At 44.6% G+C, this 13,583-nt stretch overlaps 10 non-coding genes across 10 annotated transcripts; all 10 read right to left on the bottom strand.

Moving 5' to 3' along the window:
- Window positions 1-227: 227 nt before the first annotated feature.
- On the bottom strand, window positions 228-300 carry trnak-uuu (transfer RNA lysine (anticodon UUU)). The gene has a single exon. It is a non-coding gene; the product is annotated as a tRNA-Lys (tRNA).
- Window positions 301-1,613: 1,313 nt separating this feature from the next.
- trnak-uuu (transfer RNA lysine (anticodon UUU)) lies at window positions 1,614-1,686 on the bottom strand. Its single transcript has one exon. It is a non-coding gene; the product is annotated as a tRNA-Lys (tRNA).
- A 1,338-nt stretch (window positions 1,687-3,024) lies between these two features.
- trnak-uuu (transfer RNA lysine (anticodon UUU)) lies at window positions 3,025-3,097 on the bottom strand. The gene has a single exon. It is a non-coding gene; the product is annotated as a tRNA-Lys (tRNA).
- Window positions 3,098-4,330: 1,233 nt separating this feature from the next.
- trnak-uuu (transfer RNA lysine (anticodon UUU)) lies at window positions 4,331-4,403 on the bottom strand. The gene has a single exon. It is a non-coding gene; the product is annotated as a tRNA-Lys (tRNA).
- Window positions 4,404-5,718: 1,315 nt separating this feature from the next.
- Window positions 5,719-5,791, bottom strand: trnak-uuu (transfer RNA lysine (anticodon UUU)). Its single transcript has one exon. It is a non-coding gene; the product is annotated as a tRNA-Lys (tRNA).
- A 1,299-nt stretch (window positions 5,792-7,090) lies between these two features.
- On the bottom strand, window positions 7,091-7,163 carry trnak-uuu (transfer RNA lysine (anticodon UUU)). The gene has a single exon. It is a non-coding gene; the product is annotated as a tRNA-Lys (tRNA).
- A 1,339-nt stretch (window positions 7,164-8,502) lies between these two features.
- On the bottom strand, window positions 8,503-8,575 carry trnak-uuu (transfer RNA lysine (anticodon UUU)). The gene has a single exon. It is a non-coding gene; the product is annotated as a tRNA-Lys (tRNA).
- Window positions 8,576-9,862: 1,287 nt separating this feature from the next.
- On the bottom strand, window positions 9,863-9,935 carry trnak-uuu (transfer RNA lysine (anticodon UUU)). Its single transcript has one exon. It is a non-coding gene; the product is annotated as a tRNA-Lys (tRNA).
- Window positions 9,936-11,232: 1,297 nt separating this feature from the next.
- Window positions 11,233-11,305, bottom strand: trnak-uuu (transfer RNA lysine (anticodon UUU)). The gene has a single exon. It is a non-coding gene; the product is annotated as a tRNA-Lys (tRNA).
- Window positions 11,306-12,686: 1,381 nt separating this feature from the next.
- trnak-uuu (transfer RNA lysine (anticodon UUU)) lies at window positions 12,687-12,759 on the bottom strand. Its single transcript has one exon. It is a non-coding gene; the product is annotated as a tRNA-Lys (tRNA).
- Between the last annotated feature and the right edge of the window lie 824 nt (window positions 12,760-13,583).

Raw genomic sequence — 13,583 nt, 5'->3', positions numbered from 1 at the left:
GGTTTTATATGCTTTTTCCCCTCCATTTCTGCAGCGCAACTTGAAAGCCTTCTGCACGCGGCGCGATGCAGGAGTGCTGAGCGACCACAGGTTTTGGATGCTTCTGGTGTGAATGCACAGTAAGGTTTTTGGGGTCTTGCTCCGGGCCCCTGGTTCACCTTGCTTGCAATCCGTGCTCCTCCATGCCTCCAGACTGTAGCCCACCTCTATAGCCACTATAAAACTGACGCCCGAACAGGGACTTGAACCCTGGACCCTCAGATTAAAAGTCTGATGCTCTACCGACTGAGCTATCCAGGCTCTGTTAGGCTGATTTAGTCGACAAAAATTGGCGCTAGCATCAACAGAGTAAACCAAATATGTAAAGACTTAAAGCAGCACGAGATAACTTTCAGCTTTTGTTGAGTTTGGCGGCTCCTTTGGACAAAAGCGGTAGTGCTTTGCCAGTAGTGTGGAAGTGTTCCTACCATGCACCTCAAAGTTACATAGTGCCAGTGAAGGCGATACAGACCCCTCAGACCATGACAGAGGTGTCATTAAACCTGTTGGAAGTTGATGTACATTGTGCTGCTTTAAATGCGTGTAGAGGTTGTACAAAGGGCAGCTCTGATAACAGTGGTAGTATTTCTCAAACATTGAGCATTTCTGCGTCCGTGTGGTAACATGGTACAATCATCTTTTGCAGTAAATCCGGCATTCAAACGTTAATAACAGACAGAACTGCAAAACTGTAGTTTTTACTTTTCCTATCTATCTATCTATCTATCTATCTATCTATCTATCTATCTATCTATCTATCTATCTATCTATCTATCTATCTATCTATCTATCTATCTATCTATCTATCTATCTATCTATCTATCTATCTATCTATCTATCTATCTATCTATCTATCTATCTATCTATCTATCTATCTATCTATGTGCGCTGCAGAACTGGAGGGAAAAAGCATTTAAAACCTACATATATGCAGCGTCTTGGGTTTCCTCTTTCACCACGGATCGCACTGTGGAAGCCTTTTTCATATTTCCGCGTTATTTCCGCATAGACAAGACAAGAGTCAGATTAATGTCTCCTTGGTCCTCGGATCAACAGCAACTATCGTCGAGCTGTTGCTCCCGGTAAGCGCTGTAGTCTGTCTCCAGTGAACACCACTGACACACCAGGTACCAAGCATCGTCAAAACGGAGCTCCGATATCAGATGATGAAATTCCCCACGGAGTTGCAGGGTTGCAGCACCTTGTTGACCCAGATGGACCGACGGAGCCGGGCCCCGCGCTTCCTCAGCCTATGCACTGCTGAAATATGAAGAAGGCTTCCCAAAGTGCCATCCATGGTGGAAGAGGAAACCGAAGATGTGCACGCTGTATGTATAGATATATGTAGGTTTTATATGCTTTTTCCCCTCCATTTCTGCAGCGCAACTTGAAAGCCTTCTGCACGCGGCGCGATGCAGGAGTGCTGAGCGACCACAGGTTTTGGATGCTTCTGGTGTGAATGCACAGTAAGGTTTTTGGGGTCTTGCTCCGGGCCCCTGGTTCACCTTGCTTGCAATCCGTGCTCCTCCATGCCTCCAGACTGTAGCCCACCTCTATAGCCACTATAAAACTGACGCCCGAACAGGGACTTGAACCCTGGACCCTCAGATTAAAAGTCTGATGCTCTACCGACTGAGCTATCCGGGCTCTGTTAGGCTGATTTAGTCGACAAAAATTGGCGCTAGCATCAACAGAGTAAACCAAATATGTAAAGACTTAAAGCAGCACGAGATAACTTTCAGCTTTTGTTGAGTTTGGCGGCTCCTTTGGACAAAAGCGGTAGTGCTTTGCCAGTAGTGTGGAAGTGTTCCTACCATGCACCTCAAAGTTACATAGTGCCAGTGAAGGCGATACAGACCCCTCAGACCATGACAGAGGTGTCATTAAACCTGTTGGAAGTTGATGTACATTGTGCTGCTTTAAATGCGTGTAGAGGTTGTACAAAGGGCAGCTCTGATAACAGTGGTAGTATTTCTCAAACATTGAGCATTTCTGCCTCCGTGTGGTAACATGGTACAATCATCTTTTGCAGTAAATCCGGCATTCAAACGTTAATAACAGACAGAACTGCAAAACTGTAGTTTTTACTTTTCCTATCTATCTATCTATCTATCTATCTATCTATCTATCTATCTATCTATCTATCTATCTATCTATCTATCTATCTATCTATCTATCTATCTATCTATCTATCTATCTATCTATCTATCTATCTATCTATCTATCTATCTATCTATCTATCTATCTATCTATCTATCTATCTATCCATCTATCTATCTATCTATCTATCTATCTATCTATGTGCGCTGCAGAACTGGAGGAAAAAAGCATTTAAAACCTACATATATGCAGCGTCTTGGGTTTCCTCTTTCACCACAGATCGCACTGTGGAAGCCTTTTTCATATTTCCGCGTTATTTCCGCATAGACAAGACAAGAGTCAGATTAATGTCTTCTTGGTCCTCGGATCAACAGCAACTATCGTCGAGCTGTTGCTTCCGGTAAGCGCTGTAGTCTGTCTCCAGTGAACACCACTGACACACCAGGTACCAAGCATCGTCAAAACGGAGCTCCGATATCAGATGATGAAATTCCCCACGGAGTTGCAGGGTTGCAGCACCTTGTTGACCCAGATGGACCGACGGAGCCGGGCCCCGCGCTTCCTCAGCCTGTGCACTGCTGAAATATGAAGAAGGCTTCCCAAAGTGCCATCCATGGTGGAAGAGGAAACCGAAGATGTGCACGCTAAGATATATGTAGGTTTTATATGCTTTTTCCCCTCCAGTTCTGCAGCGCAACTTGAAAGCCTTCTGTATGTGGCGCGATGCAGGAGTGCTGAGCGACCACAGGTTTTGGATGCTTCTGGTGTGAATGCACAGTAAGGTTTTTGGGGTCTTGCTCCGGGCCCCTGGTTCACCTTGCTTGCAATCCGTGCTCCTCCATGCCTCCAGACTGTAGCCCACCTCTATAGCCACTATAAAACTGACGCCCGAACAGGGACTTGAACCCTGGACCCTCAGATTAAAAGTCTGATGCTCTACCGACTGAGCTATCCGGGCTCTGTTCGGCTGATTTAGTCAACAAAAATTGGCGCTAGCATCAACAGAGTAAACCAAATATGTAAAGATTAAAGCAGCACGAGATAACTTTCAGCTTTTGTTGAGTTTGCCGGCTCCTTTGGACAAAAGCGGTAGTGCTTTGCCAGTAGTGTGGAAGTGTTCCTACCATGCACCTCAAAGTTACATAGTGCCAGTGAAGGCGATACAGACCCCTCAGACCATGACAGAGGTGTCATTAAACCTGTTGGAAGTTGATGTACATTGTGCTGCTTTAAATGCGTGTAGAGGTTGTACAAAGGGCAGCTCTGATAACAGTGGTAGTATTTCTCAAACATTGAGCATTTCTGCCTCCGTGTGGTAACATGGTACAATCATCTTTTGCAGAAAGTCCGGCATTCAAACGTTAATAACAGACAGAACTGCAAAACTGTAGTTTTTACTTTTCCTATCTATCTATCTATCTATCTATCTATCTATCTATCTATCTATCTATCTATCTATCTATCTATCTATCCATCTATCTATCTATCTATCTATCTATCTATCTATGTGCGCTGCAGAACTGGAGGAAAAAAGCATTTAAAACCTACATATATGCAGCGTCTTGGGTTTCCTCTTTCACCACAGATCGCACTGTGGAAGCCTTTTTCATATTTCCGCGTTATTTCCGCATAGACAAGACAAGAGTCAGATTAATGTCTTCTTGGTCCTCGGATCAACAGCAACTATCGTCGAGCTGTTGCTTCCGGTAAGCGCTGTAGTCTGTCTCCAGTGAACACCACTGACACACCAGGTACCAAGCATCGTCAAAACGGAGCTCCGATATCAGATGATGAAATTCCCCACGGAGTTGCAGGGTTGCAGCACCTTGTTGACCCAGATGGACCGACGGAGCCGGGCCCCGCGCTTCCTCAGCCTGTGCACTGCTGAAATATGAAGAAGGCTTCCCAAAGTGCCATCCATGGTGGAAGAGGAAACCGAAGATGTGCACGCTAAGATATATGTAGGTTTTATATGCTTTTTCCCCTCCAGTTCTGCAGCGCAACTTGAAAGCCTTCTGTATGTGGCGCGATGCAGGAGTGCTGAGCGACCACAGGTTTTGGATGCTTCTGGTGTGAATGCACAGTAAGGTTTTTGGGGTCTTGCTCCGGGCCCCTGGTTCACCTTGCTTGCAATCCGTGCTCCTCCATGCCTCCAGACTGTAGCCCACCTCTATAGCCACTATAAAACTGACGCCCGAACAGGGACTTGAACCCTGGACCCTCAGATTAAAAGTCTGATGCTCTACCGACTGAGCTATCCGGGCTCTGTTCGGCTGATTTAGTCAACAAAAATTGGCGCTAGCATCAACAGAGTAAACCAAATATGTAAAGATTAAAGCAGCACGAGATAACTTTCAGCTTTTGTTGAGTTTGCCGGCTCCTTTGGACAAAAGCGGTAGTGCTTTGCCAGTAGTGTGGAAGTGTTCCTACCATGCACCTCAAAGTTACATAGTGCCAGTGAAGGCGATACAGACCCCTCAGACCATGACAGAGGTGTCATTAAACCTGTTGGAAGTTGATGTACATTGTGCTGCTTTAAATGCGTGTAGAGGTTGTACAAAGGGCAGCTCTGATAACAGTGGTAGTATTTCTCAAACATTGAGCATTTCTGCCTCCGTGTGGTAACATGGTACAATCATCTTTTGCAGAAAGTCCGGCATTCAAACGTTAATAACAGACAGAACTGCAAAACTGTAGTTTTTACTTTTCCTATCTATCTATCTATCTATCTATCTATCTATCTATCTATCTATCTATCTATCTATCTATCTATCTATCTATCTATCTATCTATCTATCTATCTATCTATCTATCTATCTATCTATCTATCTATCTATCTATCTATCTATCTATCTATCTATCTATCTATCTATCTATCTATCTATCTATGTGCGCTGCAGAACTGGAGGAAAAAAGCATTTAAAACCTACATATATGCAGCGTCTTGGGTTTCCTCTTTCACCACAGATCGCACTGTGGAAGCCTTTTTCATATTTCCGCGTTATTTCCGCATAGACAAGACAAGAGTCAGATTAATGTCTTCTTGGTCCTCGGATCAGCAGCAACTATCGTCGAGCTGTTGCTCCCGGTAAGCGCTGTAGTCTGTCTCCAGTGAACACCACTGACACACCAGGTACCAAGCATCGTCAAAACGGAGCTCCGATATCAGATGATGAAATTCCCCACGGAGTTGCAGGGTTGCAGCACCTTGTTGACCCAGATGGACCGACGGAGCCGGGCCCCGCGCTTCCTCAGCCTATGCACTGCTGAAATATGAAGAAGGCTTCCCAAAGTGCCATCCATGGTGGAAGAGGAAACCGAAGATGTGCACGCTGTATGTATAGATATATGTAGGTTTTATATGCTTTTTCCCCTCCAGTTCTGCAGCGCAACTTGAAAGCCTTCTGCATGCGGCGCAATGCAGGAGTGCTGAGCGACCACAGGTTTTGGATGCTTCTGGTGTGAATGCACAGTAAGGTTTTTGGGGTCTTGCTCCGGGCCCTGGTTCACCTTGCTTGCAATCCGTGCTCCTCCATGCCTCCAGACTGTAGCCCACCTCTATAGCCACTATAAAACTGACGCCCGAACAGGGACTTGAACCCTGGACCCTCAGATTAAAAGTCTGATGCTCTACCGACTGAGCTATCCGGGCTCTGTTCGGCTGATTTAGTCGACAAAAATTGGCGCTAGCATCAACAGAGTAAACCAAATATGTAAAGACTTAAAGCAGCACGAGATAACTTTCAGCTTTTGTTGAGTTTGGCGGCTCCTTTGGACAAAAGCGGTAGTGCTTTGCCAGTAGTGTGGAAGTGTTCCTACCATGCACCTCAAAGTTACATAGTGCCAGTGAAGGCGATACAGACCCCTCAGACCATGACAAAGGTGTCATTAAACCTGTTGGAAGTTGATGTACATTGTGCTGCTTTAAATGTGTGTAGAGGTTGTACAAAGGGCAGCTCTGATAACAGTGGTAGTATTTTCTCAAACATTGAGCATTGCTGCCTCCGTGTGGTAACATGGTACAATCATCTTTTGCAGTAAATCCGGCATTCAAACGATAATAACAGACAGAACTGCAAAACTGTAATTTTTACTTTTCCTATCTATCTATCTATCTATCTATCTATCTATCTATCTATCTATCTATCTATCTATCTATCTATCTATCTATCTATCTATCTATCTATCTATCTATCTATCTATCTATCTATCTATCTATCTATCTATCTATCTATCTATCTATCTATCTATCTATCTATCTATCTATGTGCGCTGCAGAACTGGAGGAAAAAAGCATTTAAAACCTACATATATGCAGCGTCTTGGGTTTCCTCTTTCACCACAGATCGCACTGTGGAAGCCTTTTTCATATTTCCGCGTTATTTCCGCGTAGACAAGACAAGAGTCAGATTAATGTCTTCTTGGTCCTCGGATCAACAGCAACTATCGTCGAGCTGTTGCTCCCGGTAAGCGCTGTAGTCTGTCTCCAGTGAACACCACTGACACACCAGGTACCAAGCATCGTCAAAACGGAGCTCCGATATCAGATGATGAAATTCCCCACGGAGTTGCAGGGTTGCAGCACCTTGTTGACCCAGATGGACCGACGGAGCCGGGCCCCGCGCTTCCTCAGCCTGTGCACTGCTGAAATATGAAGAAGGCTTCCCAAAGTGCCATCCATGGTGGAAGAGGAAACCGAAGATGTGCACGCTAAGATATATGTAGGTTTTATATGCTTTTTCCCCTCCAGTTCTGCAGCGCAACTTGAAAGCCTTCTGCATGTGGCGCGATGCAGGAGTGCTGAGCGACCACAGGTTTTGGATGCTTCTGGTGTGAATGCACAGTAAGGTTTTTGGGGTCTTGCTCCGGGCCCCTGGTTCACCTTGCTTGCAATCCGTGCTCCTCCATGCCTCCAGACTGTAGCCCACCTCTATAGCCACTATAAAACTGACGCCCGAACAGGGACTTGAACCCTGGACCCTCAGATTAAAAGTCTGATGCTCTACCGACTGAGCTATCCGGGCTCTGTTCGGCTGATTTAGTCAACAAAAATTGGCGCTAGCATCAACAGAGTAAACCAAATATGTAAAGATTAAAGCAGCACAATATAACTTTCAGCTTTTGTTGAGTTTGGCGGCTCCTTTGGACAAAAGCGGTAGTGCTTTGCCAGTAGTGTGGAAGTGTTCCTACCATGCACCTCAAAGTTACATAGTGCCAGTGAAGGCGATACAGACCCCTCAGACCATGACAGAGGTGTCATTAAACCTGTTGGAAGTTGATGTACATTGTGCTGCTTTAAATGCGTGTAGAGGTTGTACAAAGGGCAGCTCTGATAACAGTGGTAGTATTTCTCAAACATTGAGCATTTCTGCCTCCGTGTGGTAACATGGTACAATCATCTTTTGCAGTAAATCCGGCATTCAAACGTTAATAACAGACAGAACTGCAAAACTGTAGTTTTTACTTTTCCTATCTATCTATCTATCTATCTATCTATCTATCTATCTATCTATCTATCTATCTATCTATCTATCTATCTATCTATCTATCTATCTATCTATCTATCTATCTATCTATCTATCTATCTATCTATCTATCTATCTATCTATCTATCTATCTATCTATCTATCTATCTATCTATCTATCTATCTATCTATCTATCTATCTATCTATGTGCGCTGCAGAACTGGAGGAAAAAAGCATTTAAAACCTACATATATGCAGCGTCTTGGGTTTCCTCTTTCACCACGGATCGCACTGTGGAAGCCTTTTTCATATTTCCGCGTTATTTCCGCATAGACAAGACAAGAGTCAGATTAATGTCTCCTTGGTCCTCGGATCAACAGCAACTATCGTCGAGCTGTTGCTCCCGGTAAGCGCTGTAGTCTGTCTCCAGTGAACACCACTGACACACCAGGTACCAAGCATCGTCAAAACGGAGCTCCGATATCAGATGATGAAATTCCCCACGGAGTTGCAGGGTTGCAGCACCTTGTTGACCCAGATGGACCGACGGAGCCGGGCCCCGCGCTTCCTCAGCCTATGCACTGCTGAAATATGAAGAAGGCTTCCCAAAGTGCCATCCATGGTGGAAGAGGAAACCGAAGATGTGCACGCTGTATGTATAGATATATGTAGGTTTTATATGCTTTTTCCCCTCCAGTTCTGCAGCGCAACTTGAAAGCCTTCTGCATGTGGCGCGATGCAGGAGTGCTGAGCGACCACAGGTTTTGGATGCTTCTGGTGTGAATGCACAGTAAGGTTTTTGGGGTCTTGCTCCGGGCCCTGGTTCACCTTGCTTGCAATCCGTGCTCCTCCATGCCTCCAGACTGTAGCCCACCTCTATAGCCACTATAAAACTGACGCCCGAACAGGGACTTGAACCCTGGACCCTCAGATTAAAAGTCTGATGCTCTACCGACTGAGCTATCCGGGCTCTGTTCGGCTGATTTAGTCGACAAAAATTGGCGCTAGCATCAACAGAGTAAACCAAATATGTAAAGACTTAAAGCAGCACGAGATAACTTTCAGCTTTTGTTGAGTTTGGCGGCTCCTTTGGACAAAAGCGGTAGTGCTTTGCCAGTAGTGTGGAAGTGTTCCTACCATGCACCTCAAAGTTACATAGTGCCAGTGAAGGCGATACAGACCCCTCAGACCATGACAGAGGTGTCATTAAACCTGTTGGAAGTTGATGTACATTGTGCTGCTTTAAATGTGTGTAGAGGTTGTACAAAGGGCAGCTCTGATAACAGTGGTAGTATTTTCTCAAACATTGAGCATTGCTGCCTCCGTGTGGTAACATGGTACAATCATCTTTTGCAGTAAATCCGGCATTCAAACGATAATAACAGACAGAACTGCAAAACTGTAGTTTTTACTTTTCCTATCTATCTATCTATCTATCTATCTATCTATCTATCTATCTATCTATCTATCTATCTATCTATCTATCTATCTATCTATCTATCTATCTATCTATCTATCTATCTATCTATCTATCTATCTATCTATCTATCTATCTATCTATCTATCTATCTATGTGCGCTGCAGAACTGGAGGAAAAAAGCATTTAAAACCTACATATATGCAGCGTCTTGGGTTTCCTCTTTCACCACAGATCGCACTGTGGAAGCCTTTTTCATATTTCCGCGTTATTTCCGCGTAGACAAGACAAGAGTCAGATTAATGTCTTCTTGGTCCTCGGATCAACAGCAACTATCGTCGAGCTGTTGCTCCCGGTAAGCGCTGTAGTCTGTCTCCAGTGAACACCACTGACACACCAGGTACCAAGCATCGTCAAAACGGAGCTCCGATATCAGATGATGAAATTCCCCACGGAGTTGCAGGGTTGCAGCACCTTGTTGACCCAGATGGACCGACGGAGCCGGGCCCCGCGCTTCCTCAGCCTGTGCACTGCTGAAATATGAAGAAGGCTTCCCAAAGTGCCATCCATGGTGGAAGAGGAAACCGAAGATGTGCACGCTAAGATATATGTAGGTTTTATATGCTTTTTCCCCTCCAGTTCTGCAGCGCAACTTGAAAGCCTTCTGCATGTGGCGCGATGCAGGAGTGCTGAGCGACCACAGGTTTTGGATGCTTCTGGTGTGAATGCACAGTAAGGTTTTTGGGGTCTTGCTCCGGGCCCCTGGTTCACCTTGCTTGCAATCCGTGCTCCTCCATGCCTCCAGACTGTAGCCCACCTCTATAGCCACTATAAAACTGACGCCCGAACAGGGACTTGAACCCTGGACCCTCAGATTAAAAGTCTGATGCTCTACCGACTGAGCTATCCGGGCTCTGTTCGGCTGATTTAGTCAACAAAAATTGGCGCTAGCATCAACAGAGTAAACCAAATATGTAAAGATTAAAGCAGCACAATATAACTTTCAGCTTTTGTTGAGTTTGGCGGCTCCTTTGGACAAAAGCGGTAGTGCTTTGCCAGTAGTGTGGAAGTGTTCCTACCATGCACCTCAAAGTTACATAGTGCCAGTGAAGGCGATACAGACCCCTCAGACCATGACAGAGGTGTCATTAAACCTGTTGGAAGTTGATGTACATTGTGCTGCTTTAAATGCGTGTAGAGGTTGTACAAAGGGCAGCTCTGATAACAGTGGTAGTATTTCTCAAACATTGAGCATTTCTGCCTCCGTGTGGTAACATGGTACAATCATCTTTTGCAGTAAATCCGGCATTCAAACGTTAATAACAGACAGAACTGCAAAACTGTAGTTTTTACTTTTCCTATCTATCTATCTATCTATCTATCTATCTATCTATCTATCTATCTATCTATCTATCTATCTATCTATCTATCTATCTATCTATCTATCTATCTATCTATCTATCTATCTATCTATCTATCTATCTATCTATCTATCTATCTATCTATCTATCTATCTATCTATCTATGTGCGCTGCAGAACTGGAGGAAAAAAGCATTTAAAACCTACATATATGCAGCGTCTTGGGTTTCCTCTTTCACCACAGATCGCACTGTGGAAGCCTTTTTCATATTTCCGCGTTATTTCCGCATAGACAAGACAAGAGTCAGATTAATGTCTTCTTGGTCCTCGGATCAACAGCAACTATCGTCGAGCTGTTGCTCCCGGTAAGCGCTGTAGTCTGTCTCCAGTGAACACCACTGACACACCAGGTACCAAGCATCGTCAAAACGGAGCTCCGATATCAGATGATGAAATTCCCCACAGAGTTGCAGGGTTGCAGCACCTTGTTGACCCAGATGGACCGACGGAGCCGGGCCCCGCGCTTCCTCAGCCTGTGCACTGCTGAAATATGAAGAAGGCTTCCCAAAGTGCCATCCATGGTGGAAGAGGAAACCGAAGATGTGCACGCTAAGATATATGTAGGTTTTATATGCTTTTTCCCCTCCAGTTCTGCAGCGCAACTTGAAAGCCTTCTGCATGTGGCGCGATGCAGGAGTGCTGAGCGACCACAGGTTTTGGATGCTTCTGGTGTGAATGCACAGTAAGGTTTTTGGGGTCTTGCTCCGGGCCCCTGGTTCACCTTGCTTGCAATCCGTGCTCCTCCATGCCTCCAGACTGTAGCCCACCTCTATAGCCACTATAAAACTGACGCCCGAACAGGGACTTGAACCCTGGACCCTCAGATTAAAAGTCTGATGCTCTACCGACTGAGCTATCCGGGCTCTGTTCGGCTGATTTAGTCAACAAAAATTGGCGCTAGCATCAACAGAGTAAACCAAATATGTAAAGATTAAAGCAGCACGAGATAACTTTCAGCTTTTGTTGAGTCTGGCGGCTCCTTTGGACAAAAGCGGTAGTGCTTTGCCAGTAGTGTGGAAGTGTTCCTACCATGCACCTCAAAGTTACATAGTGCCAGTGAAGGTGATACAGACCCCTCAGACCATGACAGAGGTGTCATTAAACCTGTTGGAAGTTGATGTACATTGTGCTGCTTTAAATGCGTGTAGAGGTTGTACAAAGGGCAGCTCTGATAACAGTGGTAGTATTTCTCAAACATTGAGCATTTCTGCCTCCGTGTGGTAACATGGTACAATCATCTTTTGCAGTAAATCCGGCATTCAAACGTTAATAACAGACAGAACTGCAAAACTGTAGTTTTTACTTTTCCTATCTATCTATCTATCTATCTATCTATCTATCTATCTATCTATCTATCTATCTATCTATCTATCTATCTATCTATCTATCTATCTATCTATCTATCTATCTATCTATCTATCTATCTATCTATCTATCTATCTATCTATCTATCTATCTATCTATCTATCTATCTATCTATCTATCTATCTATCTATCTATCTATCTATCTATCTATCTATCTATCTATCTATCTATCTATCTATCTATCTATCTATCTATGTGCGCTGCAGAACTGGAGGAAAAAAGCATTTAAAACCTACATATATGCAGCGTCTTGGGTTTCCTCTTTCACCACAGATCGCACTGTGGAAGCCTTTTTCATATTTCCGCGTTATTTCCGCATAGACAAGACAAGAGTCAGATTAATGTCTTCTTGGTCCTCGGATCAACAGCAACTATCGTCGAGCTGTTGCTCCCGGTAAGCGCTGTAGTCTGTCTCCAGTGAACACCACTGACACACCAGGTACCAAGCATCGTCAAAACGGAGCTCCGATATCAGATGATGAAAATCCCCACGGAGTTGCAGGGTTGCAGCACCTTGTTGACCCAGATGGACCGACGAAGCCGGGCCCCGCGCTTCCTCAGCCTGTGCACTGCTGAAATATGAAGAAGGCTTCCCAAAGTGCCATCCATGGTGGAAGAGGAAACCGAAGATGTGCACGCTAAGATATATGTAGGTTTTATATGCTTTTTCCCCTCCAGTTCTGCAGCGCAACTTGAAAGCCTTCTGCATGTGGCGCGATGCAGGAGTGCTGAGCGACCACAGGTTTTGGATGCTTCTGGTGTGAATGCACAGTAAGGTTTTTGGGGTCTTGCTCCGGGCCCCTGGTTCACCTTGCTTGCAATCCGTGCTCCTCCATGCCTCCAGACTGTAGCCCACCTCTATAGCCACTATAAAACTGATGCCCGAACAGGGACTTGAACCCTGGACCCTCAGATTAAAAGTCTGATGCTCTACCGACTGAGCTATCCGGGCTCTGTTCGGCTGATTTAGTCGACAAAAATTGGCGCTAGCATCAACAGAGTAAACCAAATATGTAAAGACTTAAAGCAGCACGAGATAACTTTCAGCTTTTGTTGAGTTTGGCGGCTCCTTTGGACAAAAGCGGTAGTGCTTTGCCAGTAGTGTGGAAGTGTTCCTACCATGCACCTCAAAGTTACATAGTGCCAGTGAAGGCGATACAGACCCCTCAGACCATGACAGAGGTGTCATTGAACCTGTTGGAAGTTGATGTACATTGTGCTGCTTTAAATGTGTGTAGAGGTTGTACAAAGGGCAGCTCTGATAACAGTGGTAGTATTTTCTCAAACATTGAGCATTGCTGCCTCCGTGTGGTAACATGGTACAATCATCTTTTGCAGTAAATCCGGCATTCAAACGTTAATAACAGACAGAACTGCAAAACTGTAGTTTTTACTTTTCCTATCTATCTATCTATCTATCTATCTATCTATCTATCTATCTATCTATCTATCTATCTATCTATCTATCTATCTATCTATCTATCTATCTATCTATCTATCTATCTATCTATCTATCTATCTATCTATCTATCTATCTATCTATCTATCTATCTATCTATCTATCTATCTATCTATGTGCGCTGCAGAACTGGAGGAAAAAAGCATTTAAAACCTACATATATGCAGCGTCTTGGGTTTCCTCTTTCACCACAGATCGCACTGTGGAAGCCTTTTTCATATTTCCGCGTTATTTCCGCATAGACAAGACAAGAGTCAGATTAATGTCTTCTTGGTCCTCGGATCAACAGCAACTATCGTCGAGCTGTTGCTCCCGGT

This window comes from Cololabis saira, chromosome 8 (assembly GCF_033807715.1).
Source record: "Cololabis saira isolate AMF1-May2022 chromosome 8, fColSai1.1, whole genome shotgun sequence".
NCBI lineage: Eukaryota > Metazoa > Chordata > Actinopteri > Beloniformes > Belonidae > Cololabis > Cololabis saira.
The sequence above is the reverse complement of the archived record's forward strand: the minus strand, read 5'-3'. Positions and strand labels throughout refer to the sequence as shown.